Below are 12,659 nucleotides of genomic sequence, written 5' to 3'. Positions count from 1 at the left end.
TCATTTTGAGTGTGACTCCAAATCCAGACCTCCATGGGTTGATAAATTTGATTTCCATTGATAATTTTTGTGTGATTGTGTTGTCAGCACATTCAACTATGTAAAGAAAAAAGTATTTAATAAGAATATTTCATTAATTCAGATCTAGGATGTGTTATTTTAGTGTTCCCTTTATTTTTTTGAGCAGTGTATATTAAGATGGAAAACATGAGATAGATGTGGAGTCTTAATATGCAGCGGTGCATGGCGAGTTTTTAGCTCCATCCAAGTCAGGATCACAGAGTGCTTTATTACCTTTGAGCTGCATGCTGTGCTGGCTTACCCAGGGAGAAAGAAAAAAGGCATTGCCCCAATCTCCATTTAATCCCCATTTCACCAAGGGAAAGAAAGACCAGTCACACCCTCTCCAATACCAAGACCATTACAACACTTTATTATTATCACTCAACTAAAACAATACAGAGGTTGCTGTTGAAGGCTGCCTTTGTAACTCTGGTGTGACTGTGCAACTGTCCATAGCATATGGTGTTGTGGTAACTTAAAGGAATAGTTCCCCCAAAGTACAAAATTACATATTGATTTTCTTACCCTGTAAGCAGTCTATGGACGAGGTATGACATCAATCCATGTTTTGGTTTTGTTGACCTAGCCACTTTTCAAATGCTAACCTTTTAGCATTTGTGGCACAAATCCAATGCAAATCAATGGTACAGTGGCTTGCGAAAGTATTAACCCCCCTTGGCATATTTCCTATTTTGTTGCCTTAGAACCTGGAATTAAAATATATTTTTGGGGGGTTTGTATCATTTGACTTACACAACACGCCTCCCACTTTATGTTTTATTGTGAAACAAAAAAGAAATAAGACAAAAAACAGAAAACTTGAGCATAACTATTCACCCCCCCCCCCCAAAGGCAATACTTTGTAGAGTCTTTTATGGTATGTCTCTATAATCTTGGCACATCTAGCCAATGGGATTTTTGCCCATTCTTCAAGGCAAAACTGCTCCAGCTTCTTCAAGTTGGATTGGTTCCGCTGGTTTACAGCAATCTTTAAGTCATACACCACAGATTCTCAATTGGATTGAGGTCTGGGCTTTGACTAGGCCACTCCAAGACATTTAAATATTTCCTCTTAAACCATTTGAGTGTTGCTTTAGCAGTATGCTTAGTGTCATTGTCCTGCTGGAAGGTGAACCTCCGTCCCAGTCTCAAATCTATTGAAGACTGAAACAGGTTTCCCTCAAGAATTTCCCTGTATTTAGTGCCATCCATCATTCCTTCAAATCTAACAATTTCCCAGTCCCTGCCGATGAAAACATCCCCACAGCATGATGCTGCCACCACCATGCTTCACTGTGGGGATGGTGTTCTCGGGGTGATGAGAGGTGTTGGGTTTGCGCCAGACATAGCATTTTCCTTGATGGCCAAAAAGCTCAATTTTAGTCTCATCTGACCAGAGTATCTTCTTCTATATGTTTGGGGAGTCTCCCACATGCTTTTTGGCAAACACCAAATGTTTGCTTATTTTTGTCTTTAAGCAAATAACTTTTTTTCTGGCCACTCTTCCGTAAAGCCTAGCTCTGTGGAGTGTACGGCTTAAAGTGGTCCTATGGACAGATACTCCAATCTCCGCTGTGGTGCTTTGCAGCTCCTTCAGGGTTAACTTTGGTCACTTTGTTGCCTCTGATTAATGCCCTCCTTGCCTGGTCTGTGAGTTTCAGTGGGGGGCCCTCTCTGGCAGGTTTGTCGTGGTGTCATATTCTTTCAATTTTTTAAATAATGGATTTAATGGTGCTCCGTGGGATGTTCAAAGTTTCTGATATTTTTTTATAACTCAACCCTGATCTGTACTTCTCTACAACTTTGTCCCTGACCTGTTTGGAGAGCTCATTCATCTTCATGGTGCTTGGTGGTGCCCCTTGCTTAGTGGTGTTGCAGACTCTGGGGCCTTTGGGAACAGGTGTACATATACTGAGATCATGTGACAGATCATGTGACACTTAGATTGCACACAGGTGGACTTTATTTAACTAATTATGTAACTTCTGAAGGTAATTGGTTGCACCAGATCTTATTTAGGGGCTTCATAGCAAAGGGGGTGAATACATATGCACGCACCACTTTTCAGTTTTTCATAAAAAATAAAAAAAAATCTCCATTTCACTTCACCAATTTGAACTATTTTGTGTATGTCCATTACATGAAATCCAAATAAAAATACATTTAAATTACAGGTTGTAATGCAACAAAATAGTAAAAACGCGAAGGGGGATGATTTCTTTGGCAAGACACTGTACCTATATTAGCATTTTTGGACTTGTTAAGAACATGGGATAGAGTGTGAATATTTATCTTCAGAGATAGTCTGTGGGGAAAAAGCTGAAAGAAAAAATATATAAAGAATATTGCAACCTGCTCTTTAACCCAGTTCAGCATTGATAAATTAATTCATTTTCATTTCACTAGCAGAACGTGGTTACTACAAGATTGGTGAGTAATAGTTACTCTCAAATCAAGTGAAATCACAGTTTATTTGTCACGTGCGGCAAATATAACAGTGAAATGCTTACTTACAGGCTCTAACGAATAGTGCAAAAAAGGTATTAGGTGAACAATAGGTAAGTAAAGAAATAAAAACAACAGTAGAAAGACAGTGAAAAACACTGTTGCACGATGTTGCAGCTGTAGACCCTTTTGAGGATCTCAGGACCCATGCCAAATCTTTTCAGTTTCCTGAGGGGGAATAGGCTTTGTCATGCCCTCTTCATGACTGTCTTGATGTGTTTGGACCATTCTAGTTTGTTGTTGATGTGGACACCAAGGAACTTGAAGCTCTCAACCTGCTCCACTACAGCCCTGTCTATGAGAATGGGGGCGTGCTCGGTCCTCCTTTTCCTGTAGTCCACAATCACCTCCACAATCGCGTTGAGGGATATGTTGTTATTCTGGCACCACCCGGCCAGGTCTCTGTCCTCCTCCCTATATGCTGTCTCGTCGTTGTCGGTGATCAGGCCTACCACTGTTGTGTCGTCAGCAAACTTAATGATGGTGTTGGAGTCGTGCCATGCAGTCGTGGGTGAACAGGGAGTACAGGAGGGGACTGAGCACGCACCCCTGGGGGGCTCCAGTGTTGAGGATCAGCCTGCCAGATGTGTTACTACCTATCCTCACCACCTGGGGGCGGCCCGTCAGGAAGTGTTAAGTCCCAGGATCCTTAGCTTAGTGATGGGCTTTGAGGGTACTATGATGTTGAATGCTGAGCTGTAGTCAATAAATAGCATTCTCATAGAAGTGTTCCTTTTTTCCAGGTGGGAAAGGGCAGTGTGGAGTGCAATTGAGATTGCATCATCTATGGATCTGTTTGGGCGGTTTGCAAATTGGAGTGGGTCTAGGGTGTCTGGGATAATGGTGTTGATGTGAGCCATGACCAGCCTTTCAAAGCACTTCATGGCTACGGACGTGAGTGCTACGGGTCTGTAGTCATTTAGGCAGGTTGCCTTTGTGTTCTCGGGCACAGGGACTATGGTGGTCTGCTTGAAACATGTTGGTGTTACAGACTCAATCAGGGACATGTTGAAAATGTCAGTGAAGACACCTGCCAGTTAGTCAGCACATGCCCGGAGCACACGTCCTGGTAATCCGTCTGGCCCCACAGGATTGTGTATGTTGACCTGTTTAAAGGTCTTACTCACGTCGGCTACAGAGAGCGTGATCACACACTCGTCCGGAACAGCTGATGCTCTCATGCACGCCTCAGTGTTGCTTGCCTCGACACAAGCATAGAAGTGATTTAGCTCGTCTGGTAGGCTCATGTCACTGCAGTTCTCGGCTGTGCTTCCCTTTGTAGTCTGTAATAGTTTGCAAGCCCTGCCACATATGACGGGCATCGGAGCCGGTGTTGTATGATTCAATCTTAGCTCTGTATTGACGCTTTTCCTGTTTGATGGTTCGTCTCAGGGCATTTCAGGATTTCTTGTAAGCTTCCGGGTTAGAGTCCCGCACCTTGAAAGCGGCAGCTCTACCCTTTAGCTCAGTGCGAATGTTGCCTGTAATCCATGGCTTCTGGTTGGGGTATGTACGTACGGTCACTGTGGGGTCGACGTCCTCGATGCACTTATTGATGAAGCCAGTGACTGATGTGGTGTACTCCTCAATGTCATTGGAAGAATCCTGGAACCTGTTCCAGTCTGTGATAGCAAAACTGTCCTGTAGTTTAGCATCTGCTCAATCTGACAGCTTTTTATAGACCGAGTCACTGGTGCTTCCTGCTTTAATTTTTGCTTATAAGCAGAATTGTGGTCGGATTTACCAAGTAATTACTAGTTTTTTAATTCAAATTATTGGGTTTATTACGGGTGATAAACCCAAATCCCAGTTAGCATACAGAGATGATCAGAGCCATCAGAACCATTGAACACAGAATAAATATCAGATTTGCCCTGAAGAGATCACTAGAATGATGGTTGTCATTCATTTCCCTCCTTCCAATTTTCTCTTGCATTTGTTTGTTGAGTCAGGATCAATATGACTGAGGACCATCATTGTTTCAACATCAGAAAGTATTTGAGGTGAACACACACACACACACACACACACACACACACACACACACACACACACACACACACACACACACACACACACACACACACACACACACACACACACACACACACACAGCCATAATCACCAGAATCACAGGCATTGTCTGTGTCCTCTACAGGCTTGCTTTGCAGGGGGGAAGAGTGGTATGTATGGGGCCCACAGTAGATCTTTGTAAAACTATGTCCATACACTGGGTCTGAATAGACTCTTTTTACACTTGTGTAAATCTTGGGCGTCTCTGGGACAGGAGCCTGCCTCTCTGACCTCTGGCCCTAACCTCTGACCTCTAGTGGATTTAGTCCTGAACACATTACCGTCCCCATGTGCTCAGGCCAACTACTGTTTGTCAGTGACTCTTCTCTAAAACCAATGGCAGTATGATATAAAAAAGTTATGAGCAACAGATCTTACATGCATTGATTTACTTTTCAAATCAATAAAGATTTTGGTATGTTTTTCATGTAACACACAGTATATATTTAAATTGTGCTGTGATATTTCACAGAAATTCGGAACCTTTCTCATCGCATAGTATCTACAGATTGTAATTTAAAGACAAATATTTTTACTAAAAGTATTATTATATTGTTGATTGATTGATTATGCTTTCCATATCTCCCAACACTGCTATTTGAAGGGATAATTTTAGATAGATGCAGTGGCGATTTTAGCATATAAATCTTGGTGGGGCAAACTCCCCCAATTGTTTTAGATGCATGACAGCAAAGCCACTACACTACACAACACAACACTAAACAATACATTAATTGCACTAAACGGTGACAAACGGTGCCCACAAACTGTTAGGGCCTAGATAAAGCTGTCCCAACAGCAGAGTCCCAACAGCTGTCCTAACAGCGGAGTCCCTACACCTTACCACTGCTGCAACTTGCTATCAGCGGAGCCTTGTCTGGCACTGAAACAATTAATTCAGCCTCATTCACTGCCTTTCATAAAAACATTGCTGAAATGGCAGACTTTCTTAAACAAATGTGGTTTCAACTGACATTTGAGATGCACAAACTATGGTATTCGAGTGGCAATTATTAATTTTGATTAAGACAATTATGAGCGAGCAAGGACAGACGTAGTCAATATCATTATTTGTTCAGCACTTTTGAAATGTGGGGACAATGAGCAGACAAGAGGCACTTAGTCATTTTTATTAAGACATTAATGAGCGAGTTAGGATGAACGTAGTCAATATAATATTTTTTCAGCACTTTTGAAATGTACAGCGACAGAATTCAATGATGACATCTCTCTTAAACATGCTAATGGCTACATGTGCACCACCAAGTCAGAACAGTAGGCTAAGTTAAGTTACTCCCTGGCATACTACATGATTTCTGCAGCAGCATACAATTAATTTTTGGACTCACCTTGTTGTGCTGTGCTCACTTGAACAGGAAGGTGGCGCGGCAGTCCATCATGGGAAAATTTTGTCATCTAACTATGTCATCAAAGTCTGACATTCTCTGGATTTGTGGTGATTTCAAAACAGCTGGGAACTCTGAAAAAACAAGGTTGAATCATGACGTCAGTGATCTTCAGGTCAGAGCTCAAGAAAGAGACCCGAGTTCCAATTTTGGGTAGAGCAGATATTTCCATATGTTTTTGTTAACTGAATGTGTGACAGAACTCAAAATGTTTGCAAATGTATTTAATTTTTGTGGGGAAATATTACATTTACATAACTATGCAGACCCTTTACTCAGTACTTACAGTGGGGCAAAAAAGTATTTAGTCAGCCACCAATTGTGCAAGTTCTCCCACTTAAAAATATGAGAGAGGCCTGTAATTTTCATCATAGGTACACCAGCAACAGCCCCAAAACATCACTGCTCTAGAGGAGATCTGCATGGAGGAATGGGCCAAAATACCAGCAACAGTGTGTGAAAACCTTGTGAAGACATACAGAAAACGTTTGACCTCTGTCATTGCCAACAAAGGGCATATAACAAAGTATTGAGATAAACTTTTGTTATTGACCAAATACTTATTTTCCACCATAATTTGCAAATAAATTCATTAAAAATCATACAATGTGATTTTCTGGATTTTTTTCTCATTTTGTCTGTCATAGTTGAAGTGTACCTATGATGAAAATGACAGGCCACTCTCATCTTTTTAAGTGGGAGAACTTGCACAATTGGTGGCTGATTAAATACTTTTTTGCCCCACTGTAGTTGAAGCACTGTCTGGCAGCGATTACAGCCTCCAGTCTTCTTGGGTATGACGCTACAAGCTTGGCACACCTGTATTTGGGGGGTTTCTCCCATTCTTCTCTGCAGATCCTCTCAAGCTCTGTCAGGTTGAATGGGGAGAGTCAATGCACAGCTATTTTCAGGTCTCTCCAGAGATGTTCAATCGGGTTCAAGTCCAGGCTCTGGCTGGGCCACTCAAGAACATTCAGAGACTTGTCCCAAAACAACTCCTGCGTTGTCCTGGCTGTGTGCTTAGAGTCGTTGTCCTGTTGGAAGGTGAACCTTCATCCCAGTCTGAGGTCCTGAGCGCTCTGGAGCAGGTTTTTATCAAGGATCTCTCTGTACTTTGCTCTGTTCATCTTTCCTTCTATCCTGGCTAGTCTCCCAGTCCCTATTGTTGAAAAACATAGTAAAACCACAATGCCTCCACCGTCATGCTTCGCAATTGGCAAACTCCAAGCGGGCTGTCATGTGCTTTTTACTGAGGAGTGGCTTCCGTCTGTCCACTCTACCATAAAAGCCTGATTGATGGAGTGCTGCAGAGATGGTTTTCCTTTTGGAAGGTTCTCCCATCTCCACAGAGGAGCTCTGGACCTCTGTCAGAGTGACCATTAGGTTCTTCGTCACCTCCCTGACCAATGCCCTTCTCCCCCGATTGCTCAGTTGGGTCGGGCGGCCAGCTCTAGGAAGAGTCTTGGTGATTCCAGATGTATTCCATGGAAGAATGATGGAGGCCACTGTGTTCTTGGGGACCTTCAATGCTGCAGAAATGTTTTGGTACCCTTCCCCAGATCTGTGCCTCGACACAATCCTGTTTCGGAGCTTCACAGAAAATTTATTCGACCTCATGGCTTGTTTTTTGCTCTGACATGCACTGTCAACTGTGGGACCTTATAAAGGCAGGTGTGTGCCTTAACAAATCATGTCCAATCAATTGAATTTACCGCAGGTGGACTCCAATCAAGTTGTAGAAACATCTCAAGGATGATCAATGGAAACAGGATGTACTTGAACTCAATTTTGTGTCTCATAGGGTCTGAATACTTATGTAAATATGGTATTTCTGTTTTTATTTTTAATAAATGTGCAAAATAATAACTGTTTTGCTTTGTCAATATGGTGTATTGTGTGTATATGGATGAGACAAAAATATTGAATCAATTTTAGAAAAAGGCTGTAACTTAACAAAATGTGGGAAAAGTCAATGGATCTGAATACTTTCAGAATACGCTGTACATAACATTCTGTTTGTGGCAATAATTTAGTATGATGATTTAAATAGAAAAACTCTCCGTTTTGAATCAAGCATTCTTTTATTGATCAATTCATAAACCATGTCCCATGGAATCGACACATTGAAAATGTCTTCCCAACTATTTTGCAACCTGTATTGCGCTGCTGTCAACATTTTGGTCCTCAAGCAAAACTGCCATATTTATTTCTTTATGACAAGAACTACATTTTTTTTGCCAATTTTGGTCTTTAATAAAGGGCAGACAAGTTCCCATCCTTCTTCCTCTTCCACTTGCCTCCTACATTTTTGCGGTAATGCTGCAATCAGTTGGTTGTAATTTTGGATTGAGCAAACCTTTCCATTTATTTTTAACTGCACATGTGACATAACTCTACCTTATCTTTAACAAAGATAATTCCTTAAAAAGAAAAAATATTTTTTTTATTTTATTTTACCCCTTTTTCTCCCCAATTTTGTGGTATCCAATTGCTACTATCTTGTCTCATTGCTACAACTCCCATTTGGGCTCGGGAGAGACGAAGGTTGAAAGTCATGCGTCCTCCGATACACAACCCAACCAAGCCGCACTGCTTCTTAACACAGCGTGCATCAAACCCGGAAGCCAGCCGCACCAATGTGTCGGAGGAAACACCGTGCACCTGGCAACCTTGGTTAGTGTGCACTGCGCCCGGCCCGCCACAGGAGTCGCGTGGTGCGTGATGAGGATATCCCTACCGGCCAAACCCTCGCTAACCTGGACGACGCAAGGCCAATTGTGCGTCGCCCCACAGACCTCCCGGTCGCGGCCAGTTACGACAGAGCCTGGGCGCAAACCCAGAGTCTCTGGTGGCACAGCTGGCGCTGCAGTACAGCGCCCTTAACCACTGACCCACCCGGGAGGCCAGATAATTCCTTTTTTTAATTCCATAAAAAAAAGTGATTTAATCAATTAGCATATTTCAACATAATATTTGTTGTAATTTGTTTAGTCTTTTCTGGAGGATGAAAGGGGTATTGGCTTTGTATGGCTTGTTTTAGAAAGGGCAATATTTTGAAAAAAGTTTCATTTTCAATTAACTGAAAGTGAGAGGTTGTAATCTGGATAAAAGGAAAAAGGCCATTTTTGAAAAAGGGGTGATCCATTCTTACTAATCTACTGGAGAACCAGTTCAAGTTTTTACATGACTGATGCTTTTAGTGAGAGGTAACGCTTTAATATTTAATCATTTGAGCCCCCTGATCTCATATTAATTATATGAATAAGCACATTTCATTTTGTCTGGCTTGCTGTTACAAATAAAGGGAAATATTTTTTGCTCAAATAACTTAAAAGACAAATCATTCGATGTAGGCAGGTCCATAAGTACATAGGTAAACTGAGATATTACTAAATTATTCATTTTGTCCTATGTTGCACTATATAAAACAACAAACACTCAAAACTGATAATCGTTTGTCGAGTTGGTTGCAGTTTCCCCATTCCTTGTAGGCTATTCACTGTCCTTCCTATAAGAGTGGACTAGGTTAATGGGTGAAATAGCTATGTTGACCTAGGTGTTTTATTTACCAAGTGTATATTTACCCCACCATTCCAAGGCTTCAGCCAAGCCTTCACCTGGCTGGTCAGTAAACAAAGTGTCCCAGTTAAGAGTATTCCAAGTCAATGGCAGTTGGACCAACATGGCTGCTTGGTCAGTTAAGGTAACAAGTATCATTATCTTAAAGGGCCCCTCCAGTGGTTGAGGAAGTATTCTTAAGAGAGCTAATAATTTTGCTAAAACATGATTAGTGCATGTTTTGACCATGTTGGGCACATGGAAACTATAAAAGCAGGAGTATTTATGTCACACAGCCAGGAGTGGTGGGTGCGGAGTCAAGCGCAGAGAGCAGAGGATAATGGGAGAAACCGGACAGAGGATAATGGGGGAAACCGGACTTTATTGCGGCATCCAAAACACACGCCCAAAACAACAGGCGAATATCAAAAAGTGTCCAACCCAAAACAGGGAACAAACAGACAGGGAACACAACACGCAACAACCTCAACTAACAGAAAACAAGCCCGCACAAAAACAGGCGGGCCTAACAGGCTTAAATAGTCCTGGATCAAAACTAAAACAAGAAACAGTTGCAACCAATAAGACATAACAAACAGAAAAGGAAAAGGGGATCGGTGGCAGCTAGTAGACCGGCAACGACGACCTCTGAGGGCTGCCCGAACAGGCAGGGAGCCACCTTCGGTGGGAGTCGTGACAGTACCACCCCTGACGCGCGGCTCCTGCTGCGCGCCGCCGCCGGCCTCGAGGGCCTCGAGGGTGATCCGGATGGAGGCGGTGGAACTCCCTCAGTAGTGATGGATCCAAGATGTCCTCCACCTCTCCTCCGGACCGTACCCCTCCCAATCCACGAGGTACTGTAGGCCCCTCACCCGGCGTCTAGAATCGAGAATGGAACGTACAGTGTATGCCGGAGACCTCTCGATGTCCAGAAGGGGCGGAGGGACCTCTGGCACCTCATCTTCCTGCAGGTGACCAGCCACCACCGGCCTGAGGAGAGACACATGAAACGAGGGGTTAATACGATAGTAAGAAGGAAGCTGTAACCTATAACACACCTTGTTTATCCTCCTCAGGACTTTAAATGGCCCCACATACTGCGGCCCCAGCTTCCGGCAGGGCAGGCGGAGGGGCAGGTTTTGGGTCGAGAGCCAGACCTGGTCCCCCGGTGCGAACATGGGGGCTTCACTGCGGTGACGGTCAGCGCTCCTCTTCTGCCGTCCACCAGCTTGTTTAAGTGATTCCTGGACGGCTCTCCAGGTCTCATTCGAGCGCTGCACCCACTCCTCCACCGCAGGAGATTCGGTCTGGCTCTGATGCCATGGGGCCAGGACCGGCTGGTAGCCCAACACGCACTGGAATGGTGACATGTTAGAGGAGGAGTGGCGGAGGGAATTCTGAGCCACCCCCGCCCATGGGACGTACCTCGCCCATTCACCAGGCCGGTCCTGGCAATACGACCGCAGAAACCTACCCACATCCTGGTTCACTCTCTCCACCTGCCTATTGCTCTCGGGTGAAAACCCAAGGTCAGGCTGATCGAGACCCCCCAGACGTTCCATGAACGCCCTCCAAACGCCCTGGACGTGAACTGGGGACCCCGATCTGAAACGATGTCCTCAGGCTCCCCGTAGTGCCGGAAGACGTGGGTAAACAGGGCCTCCGCAGTCTGTAGGGCCGTAGGGAGACCGGGCAACGGGATGAGACTGCAGGACTTAGAAAACTGATCCACAACGACCAGGATCATTTCCCTGGGACAGGGGAAGGTCAGTAAAAAAATCCACCGACAAATGCGACCACGGCCGTTGTGGAACGGGGAGGGGCTGTAACTTCCCTCTAGGCAGCTGTCGAGGAGCCTTGCTCTGAGCGCACAACGAGCAGGAGGAGACATAAAACCTCACGTCCTTGGCCAAAGTGGGCCACCAGTACCTCCCCCTAAGACTCCGCACTGTCCTCTCAATACCAGGATGACCCGAAGAGGGCGTATGGGCCCATCGAATCAAACGATCACGAACACCAAGCGGCACGTACTGAACACCCGCGGGACACTGAGGAGGTGCAGGTTCCAAACGTAACGCCCGCTCGATTTCTGCGTCCACCTCCTATACCACCAGTGCTACCAGACATGAAGCTGGAAGGATGGGAGTAGGATCGATGGACCGCTCCTCTGTGTCATAGAGACGGGACAGCGCGTCAGCCTTAGTATTAAGGAAGCCTGGCCTATAGGAGATTGTGAACCGAAATCTGGTAAAAAACATGCCCACCTTGCCTGATGCGGATTCAATCTCCTTGCTGCCCGGATATACTCGAGATTACGATGGTCAGTTTAGATGAGGAAAGGGTGCATGGTCCCCTCAAACCAATGTCTCCACACCTTCAGAGCTTTGACCACAGCTAACAACTCCCGGTCCCCCACGTCATAGTTCCGCTCCGCCGGATCGAGTTTCCTCGAGAAGAAAGCGCAAGGGCGGAGCTTTGGTGGCGTGCCCGAGCGCTGTGACAGCACAGCTCCAACCCCAGCCTCGGACGCGTCCACCTCCACTATGAACGCCAAAGTGGGGTCCGGATGAGCCAGCATGGGAGCTTTGGTGAACAGCTCCTTCAGACGACTGAAGGCTCTGTCCGCCTCCGCTGACCACTGCAAGCGGGTCGGACCCCCCTTCAGCAGTGAGGTAATTGGAGCTACCTGACCAAAACCCCAGATAAACCTCCGGTAGTAATTGGCAAACCCTAAAAACCGCTGCACCTCCTTCACGGTGGTCGGAGTCGGCCAATTACGCACGGCTATAACACGGTCACTCCATCACCACCCCAGAGGTGGATAACCCAGGAAGGAAATGGCTTGTTTGAAGAACACACATTTCTCAGCCTTGACGTACAGGTCATGCTCCAGCAGTCGCCCAAGTACCTTATGCACCAGAGACACATGCATGGTGCGTGTGGCAGAATAGATCAGTATATCATCGATATACACCTCCACACCCTGCCTGTGCAGGTCTCTCAGAATCTCGTCTATGAAAGATTGAAAGACGACTGGAGCATTCTTCAACCCAT

The sequence above is a fragment of the Oncorhynchus clarkii genome, chromosome 10 (assembly GCF_045791955.1).
Source record: "Oncorhynchus clarkii lewisi isolate Uvic-CL-2024 chromosome 10, UVic_Ocla_1.0, whole genome shotgun sequence".
Classification (NCBI taxonomy): domain Eukaryota; kingdom Metazoa; phylum Chordata; class Actinopteri; order Salmoniformes; family Salmonidae; genus Oncorhynchus; species Oncorhynchus clarkii.
This window is presented reverse-complemented; position numbering follows the sequence as displayed.